This window comes from Sinocyclocheilus grahami, unplaced genomic scaffold, assembly GCF_001515645.1.
Source record: "Sinocyclocheilus grahami isolate Dianchi unplaced genomic scaffold, SAMN03320097.WGS_v1.1 scaffold1362.1, whole genome shotgun sequence".
Taxonomy (NCBI): domain Eukaryota; kingdom Metazoa; phylum Chordata; class Actinopteri; order Cypriniformes; family Cyprinidae; genus Sinocyclocheilus; species Sinocyclocheilus grahami.
In genome coordinates, this window is record NW_015506541.1 from 80,327 (window position 1) to 95,381 (window position 15,055).

The following is a 15,055-nucleotide window of genomic DNA, read 5'->3' on the forward strand; positions in this document are numbered from 1 at the left end:
GCCTACAGGGAGGAGGTACAGCACCTGGCCACATGGTGCACTGACAACAACCTGCTCCTTAACACCAGTAAGACAAAGGAGCTTATTGTGGACTTCAGGAAGAAGAAAGGAAACACGCATGACCCCATCCACATTAGCGGGACAGTTGTTGAACGTGTCTCCAGCTTCAAGTTCCTGGGAACCCACATCTCGGAGGACCTGTCCTGGACCACAAACACCTCCAGCCTGGTCAAGAAGGCTCACCAGCGCCTCTTCTTCCTTAGGACACTGAAGAAGAACCAGTTGTCTTCAGTCATCCTGGTGAACTTCTACCAGTGTGCGATCGAGAACATCCTTTCCAGTTGTATCACAGTCTGGTATGGGAACTGCTCAGTTGCTGACCGCAAGGCACTGCTTTTTGTTACACTTGTTATTACTTGCACTACTGTCTGTACATCCAGAAAACTGAATGATCCATTTGCACACTGGAATATTTTCTATGCACTTTTTAAAATGTCCATTGCACTTGTGTTTTGTACAGCTTAATGTATCGCTTACATATTCATTTGTAAATGATGTTCATATGGTCATACTTTTCTGCTTATAGTGTACATAAACTTATTTCATAATCCATCTGTATAGTATGTTCATAGTACACCTATCTGTATATCATGCTGATAGTATTTAAAAATCTGTAAATTATGTCCATAGTACTACCTTATCTGTATATTTATTGTACATATGTAACATATTGGAGACACTGTATATCCTGTACTTACTGCTTATTGCACTACTGGTTAGATGCTAACTGCATTTTGTTGCCTTGTACCTTACATGCGCAATGACAATAAAGTTGAATCTAATCTAATTTTAGAAAGGGGGCAAAGTATAACGTGCACACTTATCAGCTACGTGGATTTTAGAAAGGGCGCAAAGCATAACGTGCACACTTACCACTTGTGTGGATTTATAGAAAATTGCGCAAAGCTTAACGTGTGCACTTACCATAGTATTTCGATTTTAAAGTTTTCCAAGCATCTGTTTACAGCACTGCCCGAGACAGCATTACACAGGAAGGTTCTCGTAATGCCACCTGTACCTCCCGCTCGATGCCTCAGGAAGAGGGGATATCCTAGTGATCGGGAAACCCCTCAGGGTGACCCAGATACGGTAGACCAGTCAGGGTAGCATGAAAGCGTAACCCCAGCCCGGACGTCCAGGAAATTTTTGCAGTGATGCGCCGGGGGCCTGATGATCACGAAGGCTCCCGCAGAAGCCTGTGCTATGGCCGCATGATCCAGGAAGTATGAAACCGAAAACTGGCTTTTTTTACCGTCTGGACATATATCGACGAGTGAAATAACACTGCAAGTCGAGCACCCGGTTCTGAACCCAGCAGAGGCAGTGCTCATCGAGGACCTACCCTAGAAAAGGGACAGAAACACACAGGTCCCGGAAAACACTGCAAAGAAACTAGCAGAAGTGTTATACACACAACCACCAGCTCATTAGTTTATACACACATATATATATATTTATATACATTTATTTAGACATGGATCGTACTCACCCACCATGGTTCCCGCGTCGGAGCTCTGTCCGGAGAAGCCTCTAGACCGGACCATCAGTAAGATGGTCACTATGAAGCCATAGAACCAACCAAACCTAATAGGTCCAGCATAGGAGACTATAATGCAGGAAATTTCCCAACTAACCTTGGTCAGGTGGAGAGATGGTGGTTACAGGGGAATTAGGAAGGTCGTACACAGCCGACGATCGCGAAAGGGAAACCCCCCTTCAAACTCATCGGCCAGATCCACCTGCGATCCCCACGAGCTCATTCACTTCCGTGCCTCAGCAGCGGAGGGTCCTGAATCGCGAGAATCAGATGGCTGCCCCTCTTTCCTCGAAAAAAAAAGACAAACGAGAGCAGAGCTTTTTCCTTGGAAAAAACGCTCGCAGTGCACGCCGATTGCCCCCTCGGAGTCATCACGTGCGTGCTCTTCGCCCAAACAAATAACGCATAGATCGTGTGTGTCATCAGATGTTAAACAATGTCAACACTGATGCACACATCCTTAAACGCTTTGATAGTGCTCGCCATAATGAGATGAATAGATCGCTCTTACCACAGAAATGCACGCTTCAAACAAAACAGTCAATGAAGACGAAGAAGAGAATGATGTGTGCACCCGGCGCCTATTTATACTATAGTCGCACCGGTAGTGACGTCATGGCTGTCGCCGGCCAACGCGTTGGTGTTTTTTCAATGTATGCTTCAGACACGGGTCACGACGAGTCGTTCCCCATAGCAACCCCTAGAGGACGCAGTTCGAAGTTCCTATGAAAGGGAACTTGAACCTCCCCTCCCTCAAACACCGTAGCAAGAAGCAGAGGTGTAAAGTATTGGAGTAAATGTAATTAGTTACTGTACTTGAGTATCTTTTTGGATACTTTGTAGTTGTACTGAGTTTCAAAGATATTAGCAACTTTCACTCTCTAATTCATTACATTTATTATGAGTGTTGCAGTTACACATTACATTTTGCATGGACCTAGCTTTTTCTGCAGCAGTTTATTTCTGCTACAAAAGATGTGATACTGCCCATTAAAAGTCACTGAAAGTACTGCATCTTGTGCGTTTTGCCTTTACTCGTCCAAACTTTTCAACAAGGCTACTTTATGTGACGTAGCAAGTATTTATGAATCAGAGGTGTTTTATTTATAAGATGAGGACATGACTGCAGCCGGCAATGAGGCCCAAACCAGCACGTCCAGTGCAAGAAGGCTTCGGCTTTTTAATTTGACTTAACATTATTTTATTTATCCATTATACTGAAGAGACCTTTTTTAAAGATATTGTTTTTTGTTTGTTTGTTTTGTTTTGTAATTTTGAGGTGTTCAGTTTTATTTTGGTTTTAGAAATAAACGTGATCGCTCTCCTCACAAATCAATACTTTCTTGTTTTTGTTTCATGCTCTATGTGCCTTGCCCTGGACTTTTATGTCACTTTCTGTCTCCTGTGGTGTTTGTTGTCAGTTTGTAGTCCGTTTGTTCATTGATTCCCCTTGATTAGTCTCCCCAGGTGCGTCCTGTTATCGTGTTAAGCTTGTTAACCCCCTGTTTGTTTATATTCCATGGCGAATGAAATGGTTGTCTGTTTGCCTGTCATTCTGTTCTTTGTTGCCTTTGGTTTTTGCCTTATTGTTTGTTCTAGATTTTCTATGAAATACCAGCACATAGATCCTTGCTTCTGCCTGTTTTCTGCAGCTTCTCCACAACGTGACAGTTGTTCACTGGCATGTGTCTTTGACTAGTGCATCTTTGAGCCTATATTATTATAAGTAAAATACTAAAGTACTGTTAAAATCAGATACTCTAAAACTTTTACTCAAGTTGTTTTGGAATTGCTGACTTGTAATTTGTAATGGAGTAATTTTCACTGTAAGGTATCTGTACTTTAACTCAAGTATGGTTTTTAGGTACTCTTCAGAAGACGCTGTGCTCTGCACTGTGAGGTAGAGGTCTGTGCGGGACTGTTTTTTTAGTCCCACTCCCGCAAGGTTATATTCCGCACCCACCCACTCCCGCTATATATTCACTGTTTGTTCACCCGCTGTCCGCTTAGAATAATTTTCTTCCCAACCAGACAGTTCCTGCTAAATTTAGATCTCGTTTCCAGAATCTCACATTTAAATTTCCGCTACTGAAAGAAAGAGAGATAGCCTACAATTTTGTGCAGAATACACTTTTATTTGTCAGCCTGTTATTTTATTCATCTTTGTCAAGTCTTGAATGTATTGACTTTGACTTGAATTTATATGAATTATCTTAAGACACAAAATTAGTGTCATATTTTATGCAACACGGTAGAAAAAAAAGTGTCAGAGAAAATAAAAATGTGCAAAAATTTTATTTCTTATTTTTATTCATCTTGTCAGGATACAATTCGTTTAACATTGACAACACAATAGGAAAAAAGTGTCGCAGAGAGAGAAAAAAAATGTAGGTTGTTCAAAAATAGCCTATTAGCTATTTTTATTTGTCTTGTCAAAACACTAAATTTGTTTTACATTTTTCTGTTAACACAGTAGGAAAGTTGCAGAGAAAAATAAATAAATACACATCTTTCATTTTAAATTATAGGCTAAGCAAAATATAAACAAAACCGAGTTGAACGTCCTTCAAGGACAGCGCATCCACACTTAGTTCCATCCTTATTCTGCTCTGTCACTCATCGACAACCTGCCTGCTCTGTCTGAGGGCCGTATATTTACCTGCCTGCTCTGAGCATCGTTATCTAGCCTCGCAGAGCTAGACAAGACCAGCATTTGTGGTTAAAAAGTGTATAAATATATATTTTTTAAAGGGGTCATATGATGCGATTTAAATTTTTCCTTTCTCTTTGGAGTGTTACAAGCTCTTGGTGCATAAAGAAGATCTGTAAAGTTGCAAAGACTAAAGTCTCAAATCCAAAGAGATATTCTTTATAAAATTTAAGAGTCAGCCACGCCCTCCTAAAACGTCTCGTTCTAACACGCCCCCACATGTCTACGTCACTATGTGGAAATATTTGCATAACGCCGCCCAAATGTTCACGCAAAGAAAGAAGGCGTAACTGTTATTCTTGTTGTAGTATTGTTGCTGCCGCCGCTGCCATGACATAAAGGCGCTGTGTGTTTCATTGTGAAAGCGAAACTACTTTGTTTGGTCTTCCAAAAGAGTACACGACTAGAAATCAGTGGTTAAGTTGTATTTACAACACTGATCCTGAACAGTTCAACCCAAATATTCAGATGTGTGCAACACAATTTATGGAGGACTGTTTCCTGATCCTGGGAGAGTAGACTACAATGCCAGCTGTTCTGACCCACAGACTGTATATTTTTTAGATAAATACAGTGCTGTGAAAAGGTTTTTGCCCCCATCCTGTTTTTTTATTTTTTTGCATGTTTGTCACACTTAAAAGATTCAGATCATCAAACAAATTTTTATATTACACAAAGATAATGCAAGTAAATTCAAAATGCAGTTTTTAAATGATGATTTCATTTATTAAGGGAAAAAAGCTGTCCAAACCTACCTGGCCCTACGTGAAAAATGTATTGCCCCCTCCTGTTAAATCATGAAAGAACTACGATTAACCACATTATTTTAGAAAGCTGAGTTAAATTTGTTTCGTCTATACTACTAGGTACTTATACTATATTGACTGGGTTAAATAGAATTGCATTTCTAAAAAGAGACTAAAATACAATTTTCATTGACTAAAACTAGACTAAATGTCATCAGTTTTCGTCGACTAAAACTAGACTAAAATGCTCAGACTTTTAGTCGACTAAAACTTGACTAGACTAAAAAGAGTATGAACGTGACTAAAACTAATAAAAACTAAAATGACAGCTTCACACAAAGACTAGACTAAAACTAAAATTAAAACAGGCCGCCAAAAACAACACTAGATAAGACCCTTATTCCTCGGCTAGGATCGTGTAGAGCCCTTTGAAGCTGCATTGAAACTGCATTTTTAACCTTCAATCCACTGAGCACTACTGAGTAGTCCACTATATGGAGAAGAATACTGGAATAGTTTCCTCAAAAACCTTAAATTCTTTGTGACTGAAGAAAGGGAGACATGAACATCTTGGATGACATAGGGGTAAATTATCAAGAAATTTTTATTCTGAAAGTGGAGTATTTTTTTTCAAAACTGTTGCTGTCATGTACTCTGTACTGTAGCATGCAAAATACGTATTTAGTTGTGTGTGTTGTGTTCGCTCCACGCAGCTTGTAGGTCTCCGTCTAACCGGCTAACAGCAAAATCTGTTTGCTCGCAATTGTCTAGAAATGTGTCGATGAATAGTTGTGGTGCTGTTCATGTGCTTGGGTGTTTACCACCGAGCTGACTGTGGGCTAATGGTGCGTTCAAGTCATGTTGGATAGATCGTATTTATGAGTTGAACGCACCATTAGCCCACAGTCAGCTCGGTGGTAAACACCCAAGCACATGAACAGCACCACAAAGTCGTTATTACGAGTGGGAAACTCAATTTTCTTTAAGCCCAGAGTTTCCGAGTTGGGGGCGTGTCAGTGAGTAACATGGCGGAATCGATGGATGCAACCTCTGTAGTTGACGGTAAATTTTTGTTTAAATTGATTGTTTAGTGGGTTTCAGTGACAAGTACTATAGAACTGCATGTCTGACAGAGGGAGACAGAGAGATTGCCAAAGTAAAACATAAATCACAATACTTATAGGTATTAAGCAGTGACATTGTCAGGCTTTTTATTTACAAAAAATAAGCTTTATATTAGGATTGTAATATAACAATTAATAACAAGTTTTTATGAGATACAGATTAAAGTGGCTTCATAAATATAAAAAAAATATTAAAAACGCAAAACACACCTGATGCGAATTCTTTGCTCTTCATTTTCTATAAGCAGAGTTAACAGACCCTGTTATATTTTCTTGTAATTTATTAAAAGAAGGTACACCTCTATCTTGTGCCGACTAAACTGACTTGAACGCACCTGACGTCGTAATTACGACTTGTCAACTCGTAAGTACGAACGTCCAAGGAGCACTTGAACGCAGCATAAGTAATGGTGATGGGTGTTCCATTTTTGACATGCGCTGCATGCTGTAGACCAATCACAACAGACTGGGTCATCAGACCAATCACTGCAGTTTACTGTGACGCAAAGGAGGGGTTGGAAAAATGAATTGTTGAGCGAACCTTTTGGGAGTCGTTGAGCAAAAAAGGAAAAAAATAAATGCAAGTTATTAGACAATGAAAGTGTTTTTTGACCTTGCATGCATGTCAACCTGTTGTTGGGGACTCCCAAAACCAAAATATGAACCTTTCATAACACATAATAGGGGCACTTTAATTAATAAATGGGTTTAATTTAGGCTAAAACATGTCACAATCAAATTGCAGATTAACGAATTGATTAATTTGACCTACTGACCTTTTATTTTAAAACATCAGGATCTTCAGGACTAGAGTTTTCCGAAGCTCATGCTCTGATAATTGGAGTGATTGCAGGACTGAGTGTCACATTTCTGCTCATGTTCTTACTGGCCCTGCTGTGGTGCTGCAAACACAACAAAGGTTCATCTCATCTCTTTAATCAGCATAGACTACTTATACAGACGGTCTTAACTATAATGACCTTTGGAAGCGTTTTATGGTTAAAGATAATTTTATATAAATATCTGTCATAATCTGAGGACAGGAAAGCTGTTTGTGAATCATTCCTGAGGTTTCTCTGTGTTTGAGTAGGTGCAGGATCTCCGTCTCCCTCTACTGAGCATCAGCTGCAAAACATCAGTCAGACATCAGAACAGAAGAAGAGTGGACCAACACCACCGCAGTCCGGTCAGTCTCAGTCAATAACCCAGAAATACTCACAATATATTTACATTAATAGCAGTATTTAACATAAATGTTTGAATATTAATGTGTGATTAGATAGGTTACAGTGACATGGATGGATGGATGAATGGATGGTATTTGCATATCTGACCTACTGTATATAGAAACAAGTACTTTGGTTTAAATTATTTAATTTTATAACATTTAATTTTAAAATAGTATCAATCATCAGTTTAGAACAAAAAAAATAAACTCAGTAAATACAAACAACTGAAAAACTGAAACCAGAAAAAGAGAGGAAAATGTCTCTCATTCATTTTTTTTTTAATGCAGACACCATATATGGACCTTCTGATGTGACCTATGTAAAGATTGACCTGAAATCAATGAATGAAATTAAGAAAGAAAACAAAGGTATGACACCAAACCTGCTGAGATGTCTTTTGCAGTTGTTTGTTGTAACATAATACAGGAAAATAAATGCATGTATAATAAGATAAATGTGAAATAAATGTATGAGCCACTCTTGTCATCTGTTAGGAAAGGAGAGTTCTGACACTGTTTACTCCAAACTGAAGATTTAAGGTGAAATAAACTAAAAGCAATGCAAAATATCATAATATAAGGCACTTACGAAGATACATGTTTTATAATTAATTTGTATAATTTCAGGTTCTGTTGATGGATCTATATGATGAATGCTCAGACAACTTTCATCAACATTAGAATTCAAAAATGTACCAAAAGTTGGTGAAACGTAAATCACTGGAGACAGACTTTTGCAGTTTAGGCCAACCTGACTGAATGGTCTGGTGTAACTGTGACAGCTCTGGAAAGTCCTCGCATTCAGCTTTAAAGTCCACTAGTGGCAACGCAGTCAGAAACGGCTGAATTTCTGCGATTTCAGTGGATACATTAATGTCTGTATGGCTCAACGGCATACGTGGGAGACAATCCGCCACACAGTTTTTTCTCCCTGGACGGTACTGAATATCATACTGGAAGCACAGGAGCCTAGCAGACCAACGAGCTACTCTCATGCCTGCTCTATTCATGCCCTTTGTGGAGAGAAGGGTGATAAGGGCCTGATGATCAGTTCTTAAAGTGAAACGATGTCCCCACACATATGTTCTCCACTTTTCTACCGCCCAAACACACACAAGTGCCTCCTTCTCCACAGCAGAGTATTTCCTCTCAGACGTTGATAGCGTCCTGGATGCAAAAGCTATCACCCTTTCAACCCCATCAGGATGTAGCTGTGTCAGAACAGAGCCAAGGCCATAAACCGAGGTGTCTGTACTAATGAATGACACTGACAGATACGAATACATTTACAATACAGCCAGGCAGAGTGGTGAGTGAAAGGAGAAGATATAGTCTGTGACAATGGAGAACAGCTGAGGGTGAGTGCAATGAGTGAATGACTGAACAGGTGTATGGAGTTTGGGGAATTAGTGTAATGAGTGAACAGGTGTATGGGGTTTGGGGAATGGAGTCCGGGAGATGGCGCCCTCTGGAGGAGAGAGGGAGAAATGCAGGGCCCAGACTCTTGACACTGCAGGTTAGATTTCACCTTCATGGTCTATGTGCTTTACTTTTCCACTTACAATGTCCAGGTTCAGCAATCTAATTAAATCTAACCCTAGCAAGGGAAATTCACTACATAAAAAGTAGGCAGGACTACATTGTCATTTGCTGATACACCTGCTAATGCTGATAAGCACCCAATAACTGGTAGGTCCTCTTTTGCATAAGTGACCAGTTTGATTTTGGGCTTAGTCAACGTGCATTGTGAAAAGTGTTTCTTATACACAGTTTCTGGAAGTATAGAAACTGATGCGCCCGTATCCACAACCAGTTGTAAGGTATGTTTATTACCTCCTGGTGCTTCAATATTCACTTCACAGGTAATCTTATCATTGGCTGCAGCAGATTGTTTAATGTTATCCAAGCAGAGCACAGTCACATCTGGAACAACCACCTCTCTTATGTCACTCGCTACTGCTTTACACACTCTAGCGAAGAGACCTTTTTTCCACAGAGTCTGCAAGTTACTTTAGCAGCAGTTTTTATCATTTGCCAGATGTACTGACTTCATGGCAGTAGCAGTGGGATGACAGAGTAATGACGAATTTTTAACTGCAGCTTCCACTTGACATGATGATCACTTTCTCTAGAGTGAGGTCCTCCTCTAGTAGTAATGTGTCCCTCACTGCAGTCAGTGACACATTTGCGATTAACTGATCACGAAGCATTTCACTCTCCATTTGCCCAAACGCACATGAGGCTGCTAATGCTCTTAATGCAGCAACGTATTGCGTAATAGTCTCATCCGCTCTTTGCACACGTTGCCTGAACCTATTCTTGTTCTTCACCATTTCCCACTAGAGCCCCCCCCCCCCCAGTGGTGCAGTTCTGCATTACATGTGTTAATTGTAAGCAATTACTATAAACTGAACATCAAGTATTGTTTACTACTCAACACAACATATACATCTGGCCCAGAGTTTTCCAGGCATAGACCAGCATGACTGTTGTTGTTCATAGGCATTTAGTTGTTCATCTCCACTATGTTGTGCACAAAGGCACATCCTATATAAATTATTCACTATGCAGTATTTTTTACAGAAGCTCAAGCTTCCTTTGTCTTGATTGGATGTCTCAAACATTTTGACATTGACAAGCCCAGTTAGCCTACTGGATTTAGCCTGAGCGTGCTAAATATACTAAAATTATGTTGGCTCAAGTTGGTTGGGTGGGTCATTAGCCTGGGCCGTCGGAAGGATACATACACTGACTAGAATTTTTTTTTTTTTATTATTATAACTATACTTACATAGCAACAGGGAGAGGAATGTACAGCAGCACACCTGGAAAATTCACGATGCTCCAGATGGCCAATCTGCCCCAAACCACCAATACTAAAACCAATCAAGAGCAGAGATGTGGCCCAGACCAAGACCATTCAAAATCTCAGCAGAGGATGATTAAACAACCAGCTTCACTCATTACAAACCAGTTTGTCTTTATTTTTGTCATATGTCTACAGAAGTTCTTACTGAGAATTAACAGAGGTTTAGAGACGTTGGTGTTTGATTGAGTTATTTTTTTAGTGTTTAATAAGTCACCATTATGGCGTTTAGTGTTTTAGCTGGGCTCTTGACCCTTGCTTCTTTAATATAACTTTTTTCTCACTCCTGTAAATGTGTGTTTATTAGACACATTTATTATGACAAAAAAAGCCAAGAGAAAATAAAATTGTTATTTGTTTGTGATGAGATAATCATCATATAATGATCAACTTCACTGATCTCATTCAGGTATGTGGGTTTACATTATCATGTTACTGATTTAACCTTGTGATAATTCAGTTTCTCAGAGATTTAGTGTAGTTGTGATAATTGGATAATCTGAACAACTTCAAAAACACAACTTTCACAAAAAGTTTTCAACAACTAGAGCATTTTGACACACACACATACATCAATAATCAGCATATGAAACGCAACAGTGGTGACTATCAACAAAATATACAGATAATCTCTGACCATCACAAAACAAGCAACTAAAGTCACAATAAAACAGGAAAAATAAAAGCAAATAGTAAGAGACAATTTGTCATGCCAGAATGCATGCTTGGAGTCATGGATAGGTTTTGTACTATGGTAGCTCCCATCATGCACTGCAGCATGAAGCCTTTCATTTGATTGCCACCTTTGTTGAGATTCATACACTGATTCTTGATGTATCTGTTTGTCTGAACGATGCAATATGTTTCAAAATTTTCTACGTTCATTGTGTTTTTGAAATCATCAGGATTATTTGGTTGTCATGACACTGCTGGGTCTCAAGGTGTAGTATCACAAGGTTACTCTTTTTTTTAAATATTTATATATATTTCAATTTTCTCTATATTGCATTTTTTTTATACGTTTCAAGTGTCTTATCCTGTTCACAAATGTGATAAATGTGAATTTCCTGTTTGTGCTGCCAGTAAAAAAACACATCAGTTATGTGCGGAAATCATTAATCATATGCCCTTCAGCTAAATCTAGATTCTTGTACTTTTTTTCATTATGGCCTTTAATCTGGGATGTCAAATCCTGCAGCTGGAGGGCTGACGTCCTGCAAAGTTTAGCTTCAACCAGCTTAAACACAATTACCTGGAAGTTTCTAATGAGTCAGAAGACCTTGATTACTTTGGTTTGGGTGTGTTTAATTAGAGTTGGACTAAACTCTGCAGGATAGTGGTCCTCCAGGAACAGGTTTGGACACCCCTGCCTTAAATGAAATAGAATGAGTGCAGTAAACAAATAACAAATGATCAAAATAACTACTCTGCTACTACTTTTAATAATAAAACTGTTTAATATTACATTACAATTTCCATCTCCATTCCTAACTAAAGAGTTGTCAACCCAGAGAGAATGTGTAATACAGCAGAAAATTATGTTCAGAACAGCATAGTATCACTATTTCTTCAGTTTGTATACTGTGCACAGTATGCGATTTATTCATTTAATTATTTATTCATTTTATTTCTGTTTTATTTGCCAAAATGTGCAACCACAGGATACTACATGAGAATGTAAAGAATGCTACTATAATGTAATTGCGCTCAACTTGACTTTTTTATTTCTAGTCTAAGGAATGAACTAGAGACTATATGTGCTGTGATTCTTAACATCACATTTTCAAAATGACGACATTTTAAAACAAAATGGGATTAAAAATGCAAAATTACACTTTTTTTCAGAGATGACAACTCAGCTCAATGCTACTTGCTGAATTAAACATGCTACACAATGAGGTCCCAGGACAACAACATTTGAAATGTAATTCATTACACTCTTAAAAATAAAGATTCTTTATTGTCAGTGATGGTTCCATGAAGAATATTTCCATTCCACAAAATGTTCTTAAAAGGTTCTTCATATTATTAAAATATTATTCACGCTAAGATTTGTTTAAGAGTTAAAAGTTCTTTGAGGAACCAAAAATGGTTCTTCAACTGCATCGTTATGAAAACCTGCTTTTTGAACCTTTGTTCTTAAGAGTGTATTGCATATTCAGGTGCATCTCAATAAATTAGAATGTCGTGGAAAAGTTCATTTATTGCAGTAATTCAACTCAAATTATGAAACTCGTGTATTAAATAAATTCAGTGCACACAGACTGAAGTAGTTTAACCCTTTCGCATGTGAGTTTAAAATATTCTAGCTGAGCCCCCAGCGTGAGTTTTTTTAGGCGACAGTTATTTTAAAATGTATCTTATTGTTTCCATGGCGACGCGTCATGCTTGTCATGTGACACAATGCAGCCACAATAGATCTGTGTGACACATGGATCGCTTTTATGTCGTTGTTCCTGTTTTATTCAAAATATTCACAAACATGTTCACTATATTATGAAATATCTGATATTCCGATTCTGAAATAGAGAATCTATGGGGTATTGTCAAGAGGAAGATGAGAAACAAGAGACCAAAAAATGCAGATGAGCTGAAGGCCACTGTCAAAGAAACCTGGGCTTCCTTACCACCTCAGCAGTGCCACAAACTGATCACCTCCATGCCACGACCAAATTGAGGCAGTAATTAAAGCAAAAGGAGCCCCTACCAAGTATTGAGTACATGTACAGTAAATGAACATACTTTCCAGAAGGCCAACAATTCACTAAAAATGTTTTTTTATTGGTCTTATGAAGTATTCTAATTTGTTGAGATAGTGAATTGGTGGGTTTTTGTTGAGCCAAAATCATCACAATTAAAAGAACCAAAGACTTAAACTACTCCAGTCTGTGTGCATTGAATTTATTTAATACACAAGTTTCACAATTTGAGTTGAATTACTGAAATAAATGAACCTTTCCACGACATTCTAATTTATTGAGATGCACCTGTACTGTTTCACAAAATAGCAGGTAGCATACAGCATATATTGTATCTATCAATGATCCTCAAAAACATCTTATTCACTAGTGAAAACACTAAATTCACATTAATTTTTTTTTCTGTCTCACAAAGGTCTTAAATCTCCACTGAAGTGACATCTCAGACATGTACAGTATGTGTGTGTTTATGTCATATCTCTCCCAGTTTGCAGTAAACTGTGTTTATTGGTTCTGAATCGGATTCTGCTGCCTGGTGAACTGTAGCTTTTACTTTAATAGTTCTGTCGTGTCCAGATTGCTGTTGCTCCTGATTGTCTCTCATCACCTCCACACTGTCTACCTGACAAGCCTTGGTCTGAGAAAGACACAAACCAACAAATAAACAGATCACACAGAGTTTCACTGCATCTAAATGGATCAAAGGACATTGATTCATATTACAATCTCACTATTCGGATGAGATTCAGTAAGATATTGCATACATGTCGTGATGGAGTGTCGTAGATGGTTTCTAATTTGTTGCTGACGGTGTTGTTTCCTGGGGATGTCTGGGATGCGGCCGGCTTTTCCACTGTGCAGTAGATTGTTTCATGATGCTGTTGAATCACAGCATGACTGGACTGATACAGAGAGAAAGGACAGAGTTTAAAAAAAACAAGAGTCATGATAAATACATCCATTCTGAGAGAGAATTTGACTGAGTTATACCTGCGGATGAACTTTTGAACACTTTCTTCTCTTGACAAATACTACAATGAAACCCATAAACAAACCCAATAAAACACCAACACCAATGGTGACAATGATCCACGTGATGAGTGGCGGTGGAAAGCGCGAATCACTTTGCAGCTTTTCATGGCCTGGAGATAAACACAACACATTTTAGAAAAAGAAACAACAACAAAACAGCTATTTACACTAGACGTTTTTATTTAGTATTGTTATGTTATTGTTTTATTTTAATAAAAAAATAATAATAATTTGAAGTCCTGGTGTGCTTATGTTATGTATAAACAATATTCTTGATGGGGGAGGAGTCAATTAGGCCACGCTTGGGTACGGCACTAAATTAGCAAATAACCAAGCCATCATATTAAGCCCCTTATCAACAGCGATCATAATGGAGATGAAGCACTATTAAATCTGAAGCAAAAGATCACAGACTTCAAACACATCTCAGAATATCTTAGAAGAAAACAACAGCCCTCTTCTCCTAATTTGCAATTGGTTTGTAGCTGGTGGCTTTAGCCCCCGATTATTGTCGAAATCCGCTGATCTTTTTGAAGACTCACGTCTTAAATGTATAATATAGATTTTAATATAAATTCTTTCACTTTGTTCACCCTAGCGTAGTAGTGATGAAAAAGAGAAAAGGTCGAATTTTCTTTCAGTTTCGTGTGCCACGTTTTAAAACGCTGTGTCAGGTTAACAGTTCTTAAACTTTCTTAAAAGTTCTTTAAACTTTTCAAATCACGTCTCGACAACTTGCACTCTTTTCAATTTGAATCACAAAAGCCTTCGTTCGTTTAGTTCACTGCCCTTTCAAAGCGCTCAAGCTCTGCAGGTGGCAGATTTCAATAAACCGCTATTGATAAGAGTTGATAAGGTAATAATAAAGATTCAGCAAATTGATGTGCCTAATAACTGTGCACACTTGTAAATGTATAGTTTCAAGGTAACATGGAAAATTAAATAAATAAAATACTTTATATATTGAAGTTATTGATGCACCTTAAAACATTTCTTAGCACCTCCAAGAAAACATTTCTGGAGCTGCCAGTGCTGTTCACATTTAGCAATTTG